The sequence below is a fragment of the Hemicordylus capensis genome, chromosome 4 (genome assembly GCF_027244095.1).
Source record: "Hemicordylus capensis ecotype Gifberg chromosome 4, rHemCap1.1.pri, whole genome shotgun sequence".
Taxonomy (NCBI): domain Eukaryota; kingdom Metazoa; phylum Chordata; class Lepidosauria; order Squamata; family Cordylidae; genus Hemicordylus; species Hemicordylus capensis.
In genome coordinates, this window is record NC_069660.1 from 158,260,134 (window position 1) to 158,280,587 (window position 20,454).

At 46.4% G+C, this 20,454-nt stretch overlaps 1 long non-coding RNA gene across 1 annotated transcript in view; it reads right to left on the reverse strand.

Annotated features, from left to right (window-relative positions):
• Positions 1-20,454, reverse strand: part of LOC128322281 (uncharacterized) — a 41,106-nt gene that overhangs the window by 9,162 nt on the left and 11,490 nt on the right. Inside the window, exons 2-3 of the long non-coding RNA XR_008305645.1 lie at positions 13,311-13,389; positions 10,090-10,174 (exon numbers count right to left, since the gene is read on the reverse strand). This is a non-coding gene — a long non-coding RNA (uncharacterized LOC128322281). The remainder of the gene's footprint in view (positions 1-10,089; positions 10,175-13,310; positions 13,390-20,454) is intronic.

The window sequence follows — 20,454 nt, forward strand, 5'->3', positions numbered from 1 at the left end:
GTGCAGGGAGCTCGTGTCGGCCGAACTGCGTGCAGCTCCGGCCGGGACAAGCGTGCATTTCACGACTGACCTCTGGACCAGTGTCAGTGGGATGCACGCTTCTTTCCTGGCCCTCACTGCCCACTGGTGGGGACCGGAGAGTGAGGGGACCTCCGCGGGCGATGCTTCCGGGTCCGGCGCGGCTCCCGCTGCACTACGGCACAGGTGGGCCATCCTGCACGTGGAGACGATGGACACGAGGCACACCGCGGAGGAGGTGGCGGCCGTACTCGACCGCCAGATAGAGGAGTGGATTGGCGGGTGTCCACACCTCTCCCGCGGCTTCATTGTCACCGACAATGGAGCCAACGTTACCGCCGCTGTCGAGACAGTCATGGACTGTGTGAACATACGGTGTATGGCACACACGCTCCATCTGACCGTCAGGGACGCCCTTGGCCTTAAGGAGCTGAAGGCGTCCCAGGAGAAGGGGGCCCGCCCCATCGCAGCTGCTGTTGCTGCCACGGCCATGCTTGTGGATAAGTCCCGCAAGCTGGCCGCCCACTTCCACCGCAGCGAGAAGTCCAGGAGACTGCTTCGCCAGAAGCAGGATGACCTTGGCCTTCCTCGCCATCTCATCCCTACGGATGTGGAGACGCGGTGGAACTCCACCTTCCTCCTGTTCCAGCGCCTGTTGGAGCAGGAGAGAGCCCTTGTCGCCCTGGCGAGGGACGAGTCCTTGGATGTCTGCGACTTCTCAAACGCAGAGTGGAAGCAGATGTCCGAGGCGGTGTCGGCACTCGAGCCCTTCCAGCTTGCCACGAAGGGCTTGTGTGGCGACACCACTCCCTTGAGCCAGGCGCTGCCCACAGCTGTTGGTCTCGAGAAGCTGATGGGTGGACTCCATATCTCTCTGACCACGCCAGAGGGTCGTGCTCTGGCTGGGAGGCTGATGTCTGGGGTTGACAAGCGGCTCGTTGATGTGCTGGGAGACAGGGAGGAGTATGTCCTCGCTTGTCTCTGTCACCCAGCCATCAAGGGCAATGCCGTGAGTGCCGACGACTTGCCCAGGTGGAAGGGCATCCTGGTCGAGAAGGTTAGGGAGGAGGAGGCCGCTAGGGCCCGCAGAGACCAGGGTGTTGGTAGTGGTGCGGGGGCAGCCCTCGCGGCCCAACCCGCACCCAGCAGCAGCATGGGCGGCCAGCCGGCGTCAGCTTCCCCTTCCCCTCCCTCTTCCCAGTCCAGCAGCGCGGCATCCCAGGCGGCGCCATCGCAGCAGCCATTTGCTACCGACTCGAGATCCGCCCAGTGGTTTCAGCGGTTCTGCTATGGCGCCATGCCTGGTATGCGGGAGGCTCGACCTGCCAGGCCCCCCTCCAGTGCTGAGCAATGCGTTGCGCAGTACTTGGAGGAGCCTGTGGAGGGAGACGGCGTGGACTGCGCACAGTTCTGGGCGAGCCGCCGCCAAGTCTGGCCGGACCTGGCAGTGGTGGCTGTGCGCCTCCTCTCCTGCCCCCCAACCAGTGTCCAGAGCGAGCGGGTGTTTTCACGTGCCGGGGACGTGGTGACACCCTCTCGCTCCCGCTTGGACCCTGGTCTGGTGGAGCAGCTGGTCTTCCTTAAGGTGAACCTCCCCCTGTTGGGCTACCCCAAGCTGCAGTTTGAGACGGGCGAGTGATTACCGTGGGTTGCCCCATGGTTGGTCACCTGCCTGGCTCGACCTCTGCTTATCCCTACCCTCCCCCCTTCCACCTCTAGCTGAGCTGACGTGACAGATGCTGAGCCGTGCCAGCCAGTCGCAGCGTGTAGTGTGCCCACACAGAGATGCAGTTGTAGTAGTAGTTGTAGTGCTGCGACTGGCCAGATGTTTACAATGCCCACGCCCACCTAAAAAGAAACCCAATGCTGACCAGCACAGGCCCTTTATCTATCCACCTGTCAGCATTTGGGGACCTGGCGTGGGCACGGCACACCCCCCCAAAGTAGCACAGCCCACGGAGTACTAGACTTAGCGGCAGCGGCGGGTATACGTTCAAAAATGCAGTGTAGATATGTAAATACTAGTAAATAAACATGTAAATAATTTTTTCTTTAAAAACCCCATGTCAAAATCAAGCCTCAAAATTATGCAAAAGAAAGAAAAAAAGGTGACAAAGGGAGAACAAAATGATGAATGCCAAATGAATTGATTTTATTGAAAATGTCACCAGAAATCATGTGTGGGGGGCTTGGTTTACATGGAGAAAATGATTGGGTGATTTTTTGAAATGAAACGAATGAATTATTATCATCTTATGTTCATCTTGATTGTGGTCACTGTTGATGTTGGCTGATGGCAAAAAACCCAAAACCATCAGAATAGCAATGAACTGGCTGCCAACACAACATATTGATTGATAACTGTGCAGGGGGGGAATCGGGTCTGTGTGTGTGTGTGTGGTGCAGGCTCAGTCTGTCTCTTCCTGTTGTGTGTCTGTCTGTCTGTCTGTCTGTCTGTCTGTCTGTGTGAATGGATGCCTAGCACTGTCTCTGTGTGTGGATGCTTTCTGGTGTGTGTCTGTCTACATGTTTTTTTTCCTCCCCCCCATGCCTCCCTCCATCCTTCCCCTCTCATCCTCTCCCCTTCCTCTTCACCACCTTCCATCCTCCCTCCCTTCCAGCCCACCACCGCCTCACCTGCCCCCAACCCCGGTCTGGCAGATGATGAGAGTCTGGTCTCTCCCACCGAAGCACACACGTGAGCACGTGTGTGCACAAATATGTGGCTGACCAACTCTGAGCCGGACCCTCCCCCCTTCAATCCCCTCTACATCCCTCTCCCCCTCCCCTTTCCTCCCCCCTGCCTCCCTGCCTCCCTGCCTCCCTGCCTCCCCCCTCCTAGCTAGCAGCGCACACATACACACACAAAACACCTGTGGTGGCAAACACCACCAGCACACATGCACTCACACTGGTGCCACCACCACCTCTGCCTTGGGCCTCTGTGTCCTTGAGCAGATATGTGGTGGTGGACCAGAGAAGCATTTCTTTCCAGCAAGGCAAAAGGCATGCACTCACTGCACACACACACACACACACACACGAAGAGGTGAAGACGAGAAGAGGCAACTTCTAGGACCAGCAGCAGCAGGTGAGTGTCGTGTAATTGTGTTGCTTCCCAAGGCCACTGCCCATGCTCAATGCTCAGTCTGCTGAAACTAAAGAACTAGCTACAATCACCCTTCCTCACACGCAGCTCAGCTCAGCTCAGCTCAGCTGCACAGCACACTGACTAACTAGACACTACAGCTGGTGGTAGAAAAAACAGAAGTCTAGATTCTAGAAGATGTCCTGGTGGATTCTAAACTTTCAAATCTGTGCTAGGATTGCCTTGCCTCCTCCTCCTGCTGCTGCCTGTAATTGTGCCCTCTCCCCTTGCAGTTGCGCCGTCGTGATGGGTTGGTGATGTGCGTGCGCCGTCTACTTGTTAGCTCTCTCCTCCTCATGTTGGCTGGGCTTGCCAGGCACTGGCTGGCAGCAGCTGTTGGCTGTGTGCTAGGCTCAGGCTGCGGCGCGCGTGACTGGACTGGGAATGTTATTGTAGCGGCAACACTGGTTGTGGTGGTAGCAGTAGTAGCTGTTGTTGTTTCTGGGCTGGTGGCTGCTGGCCTGTGCTGACTCTGCGCACTTGGTCTGGTCTGGTCTGGTCATTGGGATGCAGATGTAGGGTGTGTGTGCATCATCCATGGGGAGCATCAGAGCAGAGCAGAGCAGGTTGGCTGGCTTCTGTCTGTCGGGCCTAGTCAGTGGCAGGCACTGAGTGAGGCGGTGGTTTCTTTGGGCATCACGTCACCCATCATGCAGAGCGGCAGGTCTGCTGCTCTGCTGCTCCGCCTCCTGCTTCTTCTCTGTGTGTGCTGCTCTTGTGCTTAGTGTGCTGCTCCGCTGCTGCTGCTGTGCTGGCAGGCAGCACAGCAGTGGCCTTTTTGTTAGATCAGAGAGTGGGTGTTGTCTCTCTGAGTGTCCTCCTCTTACTTGCTTGGATAGGAGTGGTGGTAGTAGGTAGGCATTAAGATGGACTGACTAGGTGTTACGTGTTAGGGCGCCCAGAGAGAGGGGCCAAAAAGATGGGGTGGCAATTGTTGGGTTGCTCCTAGTATTATTGGTGAATTTCTGAAGAAAAATTTTTTTTCCATTGGCTAGAATGGGGGTTCGGGGCTGCCCCAGACCCGCCTCTGTGGGGTGGCAGCACCGCCAAAGTGGGTCCGGGGCCATGGCAAAAATGCCCTCAGTCCCTCCCAGCAATCCCCGTAGAGATAGGAGTGATGGTTCTGTTGTTTTTCTGAGGTGTTCTGAGTGAGTGTGGATTCTGTGATAGCAAATGAGAGTGGATTCATGGTGTCTCATTGGAAATCTCATTAGCTATCATAGAATCTACACTCAGAACACCTCAGAAAAACAACAGAACCATCACTCCTATCTCTACGGGGATTGCAGGGAGGGACTGAGGGCATTTTTGCCATGGCCCCGGACCCACTTTGGGGGTGCTGCCACCCCACAGAGGCGGGTCTGGGGCAGCCCCAAACCCCCATTCTAGGCAATGGAAAAAAAATTTTCTTCAAAAATTCACCAATAATACTAGGAGCAACCAATTGCCTTGGGATTTTTGGGGTGGAGGACACCCATGGGTGGCTACCACCCACCCCAGCTTTTTTGCCCCTAAGGGCTCCACATTGCGAGTTATGGGCAAGAATTAATTTTTTAAAAAAAATTGTAAAAAATCAGAGGAAGGTCCAATCGACTTGAAATTTGGGTGGCAGGTAGAACACAATGTCCCCTTCAAAACCAGCCACTTTTTGTGATCCGAACCGGTTCGGTTCAGATCCGAACCTCTTCGGATCCGAACCGGACCGGGGGGTGGTCCGGCAAAACCAGAACCGAACCTCCCCGGTCCGGTCCGGACCCGGTCCGGACCCGAACCGAACCGGGAGAACCGGTTTTATGCACATCCCTACTGGCCCCTGCATGCTCAGGTAGGCTGAGTGAAGAAGCTCTTGACGTGTAGCCGGCAATGGACATATGTGAAGATCCCTTGTTGAGCCATCGCGTCCGGTGCTGCCGAGCATCTCCAGGCTCCTTCTCCTCTCTGCTGCCTGAGATCCTCTGAAGTGGAGCTGCAAGGGATGGAACCTGGGCATGATCTTCTGTATGCCTGCAAAGCATGTACTCTAATATGATTGTTGCTTATAATATTTATATGCTGCTATTCAACAAGAAGTGCTTGAAGCCATTTATATAGCAGAAGGAATGAGAGAGGGCATGCCTTCAACTCCTGCCTGTGGCTTCCAGCAGCATCTGGTGGGCTACTGTGAGAAACAGGATGCTGGACTAGATGGGCCTTGGGCCTGATCCAGCAGGGCTGTTCTTATGAAGAAGATGGCTCCCTGTCACAGTCTCAAAACACACAACACAAGGGAGACTCCAGCAACAGCCACTGGGAGGGATGAATAGGGACAGTTGCTCTTCCCCTGCTAAATATAAAGGAAGCAAGAGGTACCACGTTAAAAAGTGCCTCTTTGGTCAGTTTGTTAGCAGGGATTGAATACCAGCACTCAACCATGACATGGACATATGAAGTAAGAATAGTTGAAAGCGCCCCTGAACATCTGCAGAAAGCATTTCCTTCATGACCAAGTAAATACAGAGCTCCCATCCATGCATCAGGGATTGAGGGAAACTGTTCCAGAGCAGATCTTGATCTGCTTGTTTACACTTAGTGCTGAACACTGGCAACCCTTTCCCTAGAAATTAAGCACTTTGCATGCAGCAGCAGTACACGCCACTCCCTTTTGCTGGGGTGGTGCTGGTGCATTCATTCCTACAGATTCAGCTTCTTCCACATGCACACAGCCCTGCAGGAGAAACACGCACAGCAATTTCATCTGTTAAAATTTCTCTGGTGGGGTTCAGCCAAACAAATCTGTCTGATCCAGATACTTCCAGTGTGCTTTTGGCAAACCTGCATGTCCTTTCCGATGTTCTGGGCCATTAAGGGATTTGTTTCCCAGCGTATAAAAGATGCTTAATTCATCTCCTATCCCCTGCTGACATTCCTTTAAGGTGAACTTGTCCCATTTGCACGAATTCTCTGATGCCTCTAATTGACTTGAAAGAATCTCGTCTCTCCTTGGAAATGTCACCCAGGCCTTTTGAAGTGCAATTTCAGACAATCAGGATCAATAGATGTTGCTTTGGCTAAGCGTATTAGTAACTGGTTGACATTCCACGGCATGTGCCTCTTTTACTGGAAGTTCTAAAACTGTTCCATATATCTAACAGTGACGATTCTGAAAGAAGATTAAAAAGTGCAGCAAAAACAACCTGTCCAGCAGCCCCCTTTGATGGTTCTTGGTAGGGAGACAGCTTTTGCTCACTCTCCAGGGGCATCCCTTTCATGAGGCAGGGTGAGGCGCTCATTTCAGGCTCAGAGAGAGAGGCACAAGTGGCAGCAAGTCCCAGCCCCCCCCCGGGTTCACGTCTTGAGCCCCAGACACACACCCCATGTCTGATGTCAAAAGTGGCCCTGTTTGGGAGCTAAACCATGCCCCCCTGCATCTGACATCAGACACGGGGCATGCCTAACTGTTCCCTGTATCTGACGTCAGATGCTGATGCTAGGGGCGGGGCTAGGGAGGGCAGCAGCAGTGGGCTGACCCTGGGCTGCCGCTGGCCTCCCTCCGTGCCTGACCACCCTTCCTTGACTCACTGGGGCATGCTGTTCATTTTCTCTTCCTCACCCTGCTGGGCGCACCGATTCTCCCCCACCTTCCTCTGTTAGCTAACAACACCCATCACCACTGCCTGGTGGCACAGTCTGAGAATACTGGCGTGTTACTTCCACTGCTTCGGCAGTGTAGCTTGCGAATATTGATCACCTGCTCACATATGGGAGGTCTTTATATGGTCTTTTTCCTCAGGCAACAAAGTATCTTGGACTGCCCCTTTTCTTCTCTGCTTCCCTGACCTTTGACTTGCCTTCACATTCTCTATGTGTTTGGGTGAGATCACCCGTGTGACTAATCCAGAAAGGAAGAAGCGGAAGCAGCCTGGGGGAAATGGAGTCAAAGCAGTTGCCAGCAGTGGCAAGGGAAACAATGGTGTCAGACAGGACTGAAAAAAGGTAAATACTTTAATGGTCTATATGGTCCTTAGGAGAAGTTTGCTAATGGAAAACACTAGTTTTAAACTTTCAACCTACCCCCTCCAAAACAAACGAACAAATACCCCCCCACCCGAAAATAGAAAATATTCTGCATAGTCCTAATTTAAAACATGGGAGTAGAGTCATTGTAAAAAATTTCTTAGGGTTAAGACCTGGTCTTGTGGTAGCAAGCATGAATTGTCTTTGCTAAGCATGGTTTGTCACCTTAACTGGCACAGTGTGGAAATGCTTGACTAACAAGCAGAAGGTTGCCGGTTCAAATCCCCACTGGTACTATATCATGCAGCAGCAATATAGGAAGATGCTGAAAGGCATCATCTTTCATACTGCATGGGAGATGGCAATGGTAAACCCCTCCTGTATTCTACCAAAGACAACCACAGGGCTCTGTGGTCGCCAGGAGTCGGCACCGACTTGATGGCACACTTTACCTTTAAGCATGGTTTGCTAAGCAGGGTTTTCCTTAGTATGCATATGGATGGGTGACTACATGTGTGCACTGTCTGCTGTAGGATATTCCCTTTAGAGTATGGGGCTGTAGCTCAGTGGTATGCAGAAAGTCCCAGCTTCAGTCCCTTGCATTATCTCCTGGTAGGGTTGGGAGAGATTCTGCCTGAAACCTTGGAGAGCCACTACTACCACTACTACTACTTTTAGTAATCTAGACAATGGTGCTGCATTAATTGTGCTAATAGTGTTCACATTGTGCATCACACATCCAAAGCACATGGAGTGGTTTTAGCCCTTTTCGTAAGTACTCTCTCTGTATTTACTGAATGCAGGAACAGGAGGAATGGTGTTCATGGCCATGCTGCTCAAATGTTTATACAGTTTGCTGCTGTTTTTCATTTCAGAAACTTTACTTGGGTAAAGAAAGCATTACATTTGATGGTTTGATTGACTGATTGATTGTTTAAGTGCCATCAAGTCAGTAGCGACCACATAGATAGATGGTTAGCATTAGCTAAACAGTGAGTCAAACCTACCTCATAATGTAGCAATCACAAGCACACAATTCCCCAAAATTGGAACATGAAGGATTGCTCCCATTTGTCAGTTGGGTTGTTTTAAATCCAAAGCACACAAGGAAGTTCCTTCCAGCTCAAATTCCACACCATCATAGCCTTCTTCCCATTGGACAGAGCCAAGGGCCTTTGCTCACCAAGCAAGAGCAAACAGCCCCTACATGGCTTCTACCCACAACTCACCAGCATTTATCAAGCGAAAGACAAACTCTGTTAATTTTCAACAAATAATTCCTCCAGATGTCCAGGGGTCTTGGGCACTCAGCAGCTGGACCAGTAAAACATGTTTGTGTTCTTTTCTATAATTCATCACTGTGCCTATAAATCTTCTGGATTACTCATAAACAAAACAAAAAGCAAGTGTAACAAAGACTTTAGGCTGCATCAGTTGTAGGGAAATATAGATTTTTAGGAGGATGATAGGGAGATAATATATGATGTTGCTGGTAGCAGCTGGAAGAGGAAAGTGCTTTCTGCTGACAACAGATGAAAAGAAAAAATGGACTATTATCACTGCTCTTTTCAAAGACAGAGAGACTTGAAAAGTAAGTACTGGAGTATAGTTGGGGTTATGTTGTGTATGCCATACTAATATATATATATATATATATATATATATATATATATATATATATCAGTGCCATGGAAAAGTGAATTCTGCAACCTGTATAAATTATGCAGATTGAGTGAATGTCTTGTTTTGTATAATTTATTCAACCATGTTCACTGTTTTGCATAATTTATTCTGGCTTTGTTAGACACAGGAATGGACAAATGGCTGTGCAAGGCACTGAAATTGCATCTCCAACCACTCGGAATCTTACTCAATAGCCTCAGCTTCTGAGATTTCATCATGCATTGCCCATGCATTTTCAAGCACATCTGCATGGCCATAAAGACCAGAAACTGACTCTTCGAGATTCCCAGAAAGTTAAATTTTGTGCTCCACACTATTTCCCCATGGGGGCAGGGTTGCTATGGCAATGACACAACCCTTAGGAGCCATGGAAGCTCTCCACATTCTCTAGCAATGGCGAAGGGATTGAGAAAAATTCAGAACCAGCACACACACCACTGTTGCGCTGGAGGGTACTCTCCAGTATGTAAGCCACCAGCCATAATGGTGTGTAGTATTATGATGGAGGTTCCCCAATAATCGGTGTTTAGTCTTGGAATAAACTCATATTTTATAACTTGAACCCCATGCACCTTCCTGCCCTCAATATAACAACCCCTCCTTTCCTAACTTCTGCTTTCCCTCTGCATTGCATTTTTACAAAAGGATCTCTCTTTCTTCAGCTGCATCCCTTTTGGAAATTAAAGCTTTATAAATGCATTTGTAAGCAGTGCCTGCCTTGCATTTTTTATGATGAGCTGGAAATTAATTCCGTATCCAATGGCATCGGGCTATCCATTTCCTGCATGCCATGTTTCCAAAAGGGGCTATAACTCTCCCTTGACTGCTATGTTGCTGAGTTATGAGCTCCTCTGTCTCAACCTTTGTGACCGGCCCTTGAATAGAAGGCTTCTCTGGGGCTCTCTCTCTCTCTCTCTCTCTCTCTCTCTCTCTCTCTCTCTCTCTCTCTCTCTCTGTGTACGCTTTGTCCTCTTGCAGAGAACTCCTTTGCATTTTGCTGATTGCACCCAGAACAACCTTGAGATATTAAAATGAGACAATCGCTGTTTATTTATTTATCCATCCCAGTAATTCACAGCTGTTTCAGAAAATAAGGTTGTTCTCGCAATCAGAGATTCCTAGATAGAAGGGAGTTAACCCAGGAATCTGTGGCCGTGAGTCCTCCTGACCCAGCAGTTCTAAACCTGAGAGCCCAGATCCACTACCCAGATTAAAAGTGAGGTAGGACCCAACAAGATCTGTCTTACCTTTTTCTTTGGGTTGTCTGTAGAACTGGCACATTTTAAACAGGTCCTCGGCTGATTTACCAATGGTTTCTGTGGAAAGCGGGACCTGGAAGAGGAGAGCAGCTGCAGTACTGAGGGCTGCCTCTCTGCTACTCCCACAATGCATTGAGGTATATGTGGAGGCCCCAGCAATGGAGAATGCTGCTGTGGCATTCATGTGGGTGTGCAAGCTACAGAGCCCGAAGGAGGCCCTGGGGGTCTGGGAGGCATGGGGTAAGAGCATGCCTTCCCTCAAGCCCACCCCCATATGGTCATGAGAACAAGCCCATTACCTTTTATGGACATAGGTCTTGTCCATCATGTTATGGTATGTTTTTCTTTTGAAACTTTTGCTGAATGTCATTTTTGTGTCTATTTCACTTAGGTGATATTATGTTCACATGAACAGTTTACAAACCCTAAAGGCTTTGAAACTTCCATTCTGGTCCATGATGTGCCAACATCCCCTGAGCTTGATTTGAAAGCAACTCAAGTTTCACATGTTTACTGTGGGAGTTTTCACTTTTCAGATGAATCCCATCCATTTTCTGAAACTTCTCTGCAATGTTATTGTATGCCCCCTGTGAATAGTAGTTTGTCATCTGTCCTGCTTCCAACTCATTCTGCCTGCTACTACAGAAAACTGCTTGGAAATTCAACTGTGATCTACTCCAAACAAACACATTTGAAAACAAGATAATTTTAGTAGATCTGGATGAGAGACAGCACAAATATTTGAGGGGACTGACCCAAATAGGGCAGACATTCACCAAACAAAAGACTGCTAAGTGGGGGAGTGATGCTCTGGTCACACAATTCGTAGCAGTCTGCACAGTAATAGTTGCACTGAAAACAAACTTTAAATATCTGCAGATGGCCCTACAAAGCAGCTGGCTTTGAATGCCTAGTGTGCACCAGTGCTGACTGCTCACATGCAGAACTTTAAGATTCTGAGCCAGAGAAGAACTTCTGGGGGAAATGATGCCCTATTCATAATACAGCTATGAACTGGACCAATCTGTATGCCAAAATCCAGTTATTATGCATGTTGCCATCATCACTACTTTGATTTACCCCAGAAAGCCAGAAAATTATAGTGAGATTTAGAAAATTTCACAACTCGGTCTTATCTTCCAAGCTTCAATGTAAGAAAGTATAAATGTTACCTGTGGGTACTAAACAGATAATAATAACTAATTTAATGTGATTCAAGTACAGAGATGCATTAGATAATTCTCTACTCTTCTTTAACACTTACTGGAAACAGATGAATAGCTGAGGGGGGTTAAATATGCTTTTCTTATGAAGAACAAAGCCCTATTTTCAACTTGAGCTCCACAGTATTCTAAGATGGCCAAGTCTATTCAAGCTTGGAGGCAAAAATCCAAGGCATTTATATAGAAAAGACATTTCTGGTTGTAAACTGTTGGTTTGTGAAAACTGAATGGAATAACATCATTGGATTATTCTTTGGTGGTCCCTTCCCAGCCCTGCTTAATGAGGACCGTTCCAGTCTTCTTGTGCTATAAGAAAAGTGACTATTGACTAAAACTGTTCTATTTTCAGTGAGAGGCCATAGTTTGGTAAAAGAACACTTGCTTCGTATGGTGGAAGGTCCCAAGTTTGATCCCTGGCATCTTCTCCAGCTGAAAGGCGCTACGGTTACAGGGCTGGGAAAGACCTCTCCTGGAGACCTTGGAGAACCACTGCCAGTCAACATGGACAGTCTTGTACAAGATGGATCAATAGCCTGACTCAATATAAAGCAGCTCCATATGCTCAAAAGGTCATTTGACACCCAACCACTGCCTATGAGTATATACTCAGCTTAGTGGACAACACAGCTTCTAGGAATGGTTTTGCTTGAGTACATATAGCCAACTCTGGGCAGAGTAAATTAAACCAGGGATGATTAAAAAAAAACCCCTGCCTTGAACTTCTTATGGGTTCAAAAAGGTCACATGCAAAAGCTCTGAGAGAGAAGATAAGCTGCAATGTGCCCCCCCTCCTAAATTACCAAGTCAAGGGGGGGGATGCATGTGCATGTGTGTGGAGAATGGCGGGGGGGGGCATTTGTCACCCCACTTCAAACATAAGCATGTTGTGAGTTGTGCTTCCTGCAGCACCCATATGTCAAAAACAGAGAGTTAAGGCATGTATGAATGTTGCTTAATGCATGGAGGAGCCTGACTTATCCTGATTTATGCCCCAGGGTCAAGCAAGATAGTAATCAGCTTCCTTCCAGTCCTCTGATTCACTGTGTCTCTACTGATACCAAAAACCAAAGAATAATCCTCTCTTCTGTAAACCTTGTCTTGCTAGCGCCAGTGAAAATTCATAGAAAGAGGATCAGATTTGATTTTTCAAAAGGGCTCTTTAATTCGGTGTTGAACATCCTTCCCAGTTTGGGGAAGAAGATTTAAACACATACACAGGGGATTAACGTGCTGTTCATTTTTATGCAATGGATTATTATTATTACTATTCAGGATGGCAGGGGAGACTGGCTTGCTTAGTCATTTTATTCAACAGGCCTTTGCGGGAGTATTTGTTTCTTTTTTCTATGTATATTTAAACTGTGTTCCTTTTAAAATAAAAGTATCACACTTGATCTTCAGTCAGCCTATGCAGGCACTGCCGTCTAAAGGAGGTAGACAGATTTGAACCAGCTGAGGATACGGACCACTTTGCTGATTAAAATGAGAAGGAGATTATTCAGTCCTGCCAAGGGGATTTTGGATTACCGTCATATGATTGAATAAAAGCAAGGGGACAAGATATTAAATATAAAATAATCCAAGGATGAATGCTGAATACAACAAGGCTACTGTGAGTTATACATTAAGGAGAAGCATTCTTTAAAGTAAGTCTGAGACTGTGACTGGGAAGCTCTGGTGTAACTGAAGTGAAAAAAAACTTCCCATATTCTACTAAAGAAGAAAGACTTTGAAAAAGATGCCATTGCGCCTAACCAGAGACCAAATCTGTAGCAAACCCAGGTTCTTCTGACAGAGAAAGTGTGAGAAAAAACTTGCAATAGATCTTGAAAAGTCCACTGTGGTGAGTGGGGAAGTTACTCTGCCAACCTTAACAACTGCACTGGAAAATAGAACCTCTGAAGTCAAGTGCTAAACTTGGGGACTTTCTTTAAGGGATAGCCTTGAGCTTGGATTTAACAGGATTATTAAAAACATAGTATTTACCATACAGTTGGACCTCATTATTGACGGGAATTCAGTTCTTGGCTACAATCGCGGACAACAGAACTGCAGATAACGTGACCTTGAAGCAAAGGAAATTAAGGGGTTAGGTTGCTTAGGGTCGGAAAAAGGGCAAAAAGGGCTTAAAATTGAAGAAAAGGGAGAAATAAAGCGCTGTAGCATGCTCTGCAGATCTCAAGCTGTCCAGCAATACAACTGTTCAACAATGCCCCCTCAACATACACACACAACCAGTTTCAGGGATTTTCTGTGAAGAAGTGCAGGAATCCCTCCCACCCAAGAGCCACAAAATGGTTCCTTTCAGCAAAATGGTGGCTGGAAATTACCTCAGAGGTCATTTCAAACCAGACCGGTTGGGTCTGGCACCCCCTCGAACACCCCCCACCCCCGGTTTGGTCCAGGGGTTTTTGCAAACATTTGTATGTATTTTTTTTAAAAAAAACAAACAAAAACTTACCCCCTCTGGGGCAGTTCTCCGAGGTGGTGGGGTGGTGGTATGCAGAGGTTCCTCTCCCCCCGCCAGCCTCCCTGCCTTCCAAAACTGGCCTGTTTGGCTGTTATTTGGTCCATTGGGGCCTTTCCCCTGGCATAGCAGCCATTTTGGAGGCCTCCACACCTGCGCAATGGGCCTCTGTGTGGCCTGCCAAATTTAAAAAAATATTAAAACATAAAAATGTTTGCAGACCCCCCAAACAAGTTTGGTCTGGGGTCAAGCTGAACCAGGGGTGGTTCAGTTTGACCCCGAGCCTTCGAACCATACCAGTTCGACTTTGAACTGGTTCGGTTCCAAACCTGTTTGCACATCCCTAATGGAAGGACAGTTGTGTTTATGCAAGGAGTCCTTCTAATTTCACATGAATCTCTTGCATGAGTGAAGATCTCCTTCCACTTGTACAAGGAGCTAACATTGGCAGCACACCACTGTGCCAGAGGTCTGGGTGCCACACATTGTGATGCTGTTTGGTGTTGTTTTGTTCCATTGGCTATACTCACTCTTCTTGGTCCTATTTGCCATGTAATCCAATTGATGGGGCGACCCATCAATTTTGTTACTGATATCACAACAATGCTATTTCTGATGTCATTAACAAAGTCACATGGCTTGCCACAGCCAGTTGGATTAAGCAGCACTGATGGCAAATGTGGCTGAAGACAATGGGTATAAAGACCATCAAGAGGAGCATAAAAATGACAGGAACATGTCCACAAAGTATGAACACTGCCGAAAATAGGAGGCTATTTTCACCAGTCATGAAGACAAATGTGAAATGAAGCAAGTAGCACATTTTGAGTGTTCAAAGCATTATATATGTCATCTCATAATTCTTAAAGCTACTGTAAGGTAGGTGTTATATTCTGTCTAGTAATCTTTTGTGTTTTGTTGTTTGGATGTTTGTCCCAGTGGGGATCCTGTAGAGAGTCTTTTGGGGGCGGGGGAGTCAGTAAGAAAAGGGAGAGAAAGAAGAAAATGGAGTTGTTCTGAATAAAATCCCAGTTAAATCAACCTAAGATTATTATTAATTTAATTTATTTATTTATATACTGCCCAAACTTTCGTCTCTGGGTGGTTAACAATGAGATTAAAACAATTAAAACAAATATAAAAGGTTAAAACAGTTTAAAAATTTAAAACAGCATAAAATTAAAACCGAAAAATTTAAAAAGCTGAAAAAGCTTGGGTGAAGAGATGGGTCTTCAGATGTTTTTTAAAAATAGTCAGAGATTATAGTCAGAGATTACTTTGTGTTTATGAAGGAAGCAGTTATAAAACATTTGGTGACGAGATTTTGAACTAGCTATGCGTGAGAGCCTGCAAAGCTTGTGAATGTTCCTGCATCTTCCTTTCATTGCATTACAGAGCCTATGTTCCTGAACTGTTGCATACCTCTGTTGTTGCTGCTGATTGTTTATCCAGGTTCCGGACCTGCACAATTCCTGAAGCTACTACTTTCTCTTTATCAATCCTGAACTCTGTTGTTCATTGGATGCCAACTGCAGCATGGCTGCGGTTTCCACCACCACTGCCTTTTTTTCTTGTCTACCTTAGGAGAACCTGCTCTTCCCTGGAAGCAATGGAGGTCCTATTTCTGCAATTACCTCACTATACATTACAGACCCCTGCTTTTACTCCAGCAAAGCAGATGGCTATATTGATTCACTGCCTGGACCCTGAAGGGTCAACAAATATATGATAATAATAATAATAATAATAATAATAATAATAATAATAATAAGGATGATGATGATGATGATGAACTGCATGGCTTTTGGCTTAAACACCTAACAAGCCTTCATAAACAACTATCAAAACAGTTCAGTCACATTTTGCAAGGAGGTGATATTGAACAATGGCTAACAACTGGGAAAACTCATCTCATCATGAAAGACCCAGCAAAAGGTGCAGTTCCAAGTAATTATAGACCGATAACCTGCCTGCCAAACATGTTCAAATTATTAACTGGAATAACAGCAGATGAAGTAATGCAACACCTATTAACTAACAAACAGCTTCCAGTTGAACAGAAAGGAAATTGTCCTAACACCAGAGGCACAAAAGACCAGCTGTTGATTGACAAAATGATTTTAGAAAATTGCAAGAGAAGAAAAACAAATCTAAGTGTTGCATCGATTGACTACAAGAAAGCCTTTGACTCATTGCCTCACACAGGGATACTGAAATGTTTAGAAACAACTGGTGTCAGCAAAACCATTCAGATATTTATTAAAAAAGCAATGAGCATGTGGAATACACAGTTAACAATCAATGGCGAGGCACTTGGACAGGTTAGCATTAGAAGAGGCATTTTCCAAGGGGACTCACTATCCCCTCTGTTGTTTGTAATCGCCATGACTCCACTTTCACAAATACTAAACAAAACAGGCCTCGGATACCAAACATCTAAAACATCAAGTCAAATCAACCATCTGCTGTACATGGACGATCTGAAGTTGTATGGAAAGTCCCAGTCAGAAATTGAATCTCTGCTAAACATGGTCCATATATTCAGTAGTGATATAGCAATGGAATTTGAACTAGACAAGTGTGCTGCATTAATAATGAACAGAGGGAAAATAAGAAAAACAGAAGGAATAGAACTGCCCAATGGAAGCAACATCAAGAACCTGGAAGAGAAAGAACAGTACTAATGCTTGGGCATTCTCCAGGCTGATAACATCACACACACTGAAGTTAAAAGAAAAATTGGAAGTGAATACATCAGGAGAGTTAGAAAAATCCTCAAGTCCAAACTCAATGGCGGGAACACCATACAAGCCATAAACACCTGGGCTATACCTGTTATCAGATAGACTGCAGGAATAATAGACTGGACCCAGGCAGAGCTAGAGATGCTAGATCGTAAGACCAGGAAAATAATGACCATCAACCATGCTCTGCACCCCCACAATGATGTAGATAGTCTATACCTCCCTCGCATCTCAGGTGGACGAGGAACGCTGCAAGTCCATCAAACAGTAGAGGAGGAGAAAAGAGGCCTTGCAGAATATATAAAGGACAGTAAAGAAGATGCACTTCAAATGGTCAATAATGAGAAACTATTGAACACCAATGAAACAAAGCAGGCCTACAAGAAAGGACAAGTCAAGAACCGAGCAGAAAAATGGAAAAATAAGCCACTGCATGGTCAATATTTGCACAATATAACTGGAAAATCAGACATCACCAAGACCTGGCAATGGCTTAAGAATGGCAACTTGAAGAAAGAAACAGAGGGTTTAATACTGGCTGCACAAGAACAGGCACTAAGAACAAATGCAATAAGAGCAAAAGTAGAAAAATAAAAAAATATCAAGTGCCACCTTTGTAAAGAAGCAGATGAAACAGTGGACCACCTAATCAGCTGTTGTAAAAAGATTGCACAGACTGACTACAAACAAAGGCATGACAAGGTAGCAGGGATGATACACTGGAACATCTGCAAAAATTACAAGCTACTTGTTGTCACGCCCTCGATCTCAGACAGCGAGGAGGAAGGGGAAGCTGTCAACTTTCCAGGTGATGCAGGAGTGTCTGAGGGGCAGAGCCCGGCTGTCAGTGTTCATGAAACAGCTCTGGCTAATGATTCAGAGCAGGCACAACAACCTGAGGCAGCAGAAATCGTGCAGGACCAATCCCAAGAGGAGCTATGCAACCAACCCCCGCTGACCCCACAACAGCGGCGTGTCACGCAGGGCTCAATTGGAGACTATTAGGAGAAGCAAACGCCTCTTGCAGAGGGCTGATAAGCCTTGAATTCCTGCCAGCTGGGAGCTCTCGGCTTGTACTATAAATCACGTCACCAGCCTTCTACTCACTGCTGAAAAGCAACATTCGTCAACCTCTGTGTCGACAGTGTGCAGCCAAGTCCGGTCAAGACGAACTTCCCGAGCCGTATCCAGTTTCAGCAGCTCCGTTTTGTCTCATGATCTTCCCTGGCAGTTGGCCAGACCCTGACACTTGTAGCCAAAGATTGGTGGGACCATAAAACTGAAAATGTTGTAGAAAATGAAGATGCAAAAATATTATGGGACTTCCGACTACAAACAGACAAACATCTGCCACACAATACACCAGATATAACTGTAGTCGAGAAGAAAGAAAAACAAGTTAAAATAATCAACATAGCAATACCAGGGGATAGCAGAATAGAAGAAAAAGAAATAGAAAAAAATCACAAAATACAAAGATCTACAAATTGAAATTGAAGGGCTATGGCAGAAGAAGACCAAAATAATCCCAGTAGTAATTGGCGCCCTAGGTGCAATTCAAAAACACCTTGAAGAGCACCTCAACACCATAGGGCCCACAGAAATCACCATCAGCCAATTACAAAAAGCAGCTTTACTGGGAACAGCCTATATTCTGTGACGATATCTATAATAATAACAGCAATAATATTGATAATAAAATTTATCCATCCCAGGTCCTTGGGAAGGACTCAATGTCTGTATAAAACAAACCAGTCAATAACACCTGTCTGACTGTGTAAACAACAATAATAATCATCATAATAAATATAATCATTTGCCCTTTCCTACCAATGTGGAAGGGGATCCCAACCCTTATGAAGCTGCTCTTCAAGCTTTAGATGATCATTTCAACCCTACTTTGAATGTGATTGCTGAACGTTACAAGTTCTGTTCTAGCTCCCAACTGTCTGTTGAATCTATTGATCAATATGTCACAGCATCGCATGCCTTAAGTGTAACCTGTGAGTTTGCCAGCTTTACTGATGAAATGATCAGGCATCAGATTGTCATGAAAACAAACTGCTCCAAACTGCTTGAAAAACTGCTATTGGAGTGGAAACTTACCTTGGATTAAGTTAGAGAGATGGCTAGGAGGGTGGAAAATGCTCTTCACTGTGCCAAATTGCTCTCTTTGGTACCCCAAAACCAACCTACTAAAATCCAGGCTGTTCAGTCTAAATCCTTCCAAACCCAGTCTTCTCATATGGCATTGCCCCAGAAAGTGGAAACACAACAGAGGACTACCAATGCTACCAATGTGGGGACTCTAGCCATGAAGCCGATTTTGCTCACTGTACTGCATGGAAGGTCACTTGCAACCAGTGCAAGAAAAGGGGATACTTTGCTAAGGTTTGCAAGTCTGCTGTCCACTTCATTACTGATTCACCGTATGATAAGGATGAGGCAGCTGAACTGCTTCCTGACAGTGTTTTAAGTGTGACAGAGTCAGCGCCTGTGTCTCCACATTATCCAGTAAGACTTAATGGCCATGAAGTGCTGATGCTGGCTGATTCTGGTTCTCTGTACACTTTCATTTCCCATATGCTTTACAAGAAACCCCTCACTATATCAGATCTGCACTTGCAGCCTTCAGACATCCACCCATGTGGATATGGAGGTACCCCTATTTCCATAAATGGGAATATTGACCTGCTGACCTGGAATACAAAGGATGTACTGTGGAAGGGAAAATATATGTGTCACAAAAAGAAGTCTCATTATTGAGCTGGAAATATCTGAAAGATTTTCAGATTGTGTTAAACTCAAATAGCATGGAACCCATATTACAGATGATCAGGCATCACCATGCTATGGTTGCTGATTTCTCAGATGTTTCTGCTAATACTCCTGGCAGTGCCATACATGTCAAACATAGAATTCAGATGAAGGCAGATGCAATACCTGTACCGCAAAGTGAGGGACATACCCATAGCATTGCGCCAACCACTTAGAGAGGAGCTCTTAAGACTCTAGCATGCTGACCTCATAGGACCTGTTGACTTAACAAAATGGGTCTTTCCCATTATTCTTGTATGGAAAGGGCTGCGGCATTCCTGCTTGTAGCCCCAGTCAGTGTGCCATATTCATGGTAGATGCAAATGCAAATGGCATGCACGCATGTGCACAAAGGCCTGGAATCGGCCCAATCTTTGTCATTTGGGAGGAAGGCGTGCCCGAGTGAGGAGCTCTTTCACCATCGTCTCTCCTGCTTGCCTCCAGCCAGCGCGTCCACCCCGACTTCACCTGTCATGGTTTGGGAGGCGGGAAGAGGTCTTGCTGCCATCCCCGTTCCGCCACTGCCATGCAGCGGCAGTTCTTAAAGTTTTTTTTAAAAGTTTTTTAAAAGTAAAAATGTGGGAGGAATTGAGCATCCCCCCCCCCAAAGGTACATCCCATGTAATGTGGGACTTTTGGCAACCCTAATCTCAGGGTAGAGGGAAGGTTTCTGTTTACCCTGATCTTCCTCCTTCTGGCTCCCTCTAAGATTAGGAGACAGTCTCCAGGTAATCCTTTTACCAGGGGGTTACCTGGGGAATACTGCTGACACTTTCTCCAGAACTGCAGTAGTCACACATAAGAACAGTCCTGCTGGATCAGGCCCAAGGCCCATCTAGTCCAGGATCCCGTTTCACACAGTAGCCCACCAGATGCCGCTGGAAGCCATGCTTCCTGCTCCATCTTACACACAAACAAGAGTTTCTGATCTCACGATAGTATGTTCTCTTCTCCTTTCTCAGGAAACATGGCTGCCATTTCCAAGAGATCGCTTGCCACTAGAAGGGTTGCTAACTTTTTAGACAGCTGCTTGACATGCAGACATTGGCAGATGAAAAGTGGGCTGGGCTGGGTTTCATCTGGTCAGCTGGCAACCCTCATC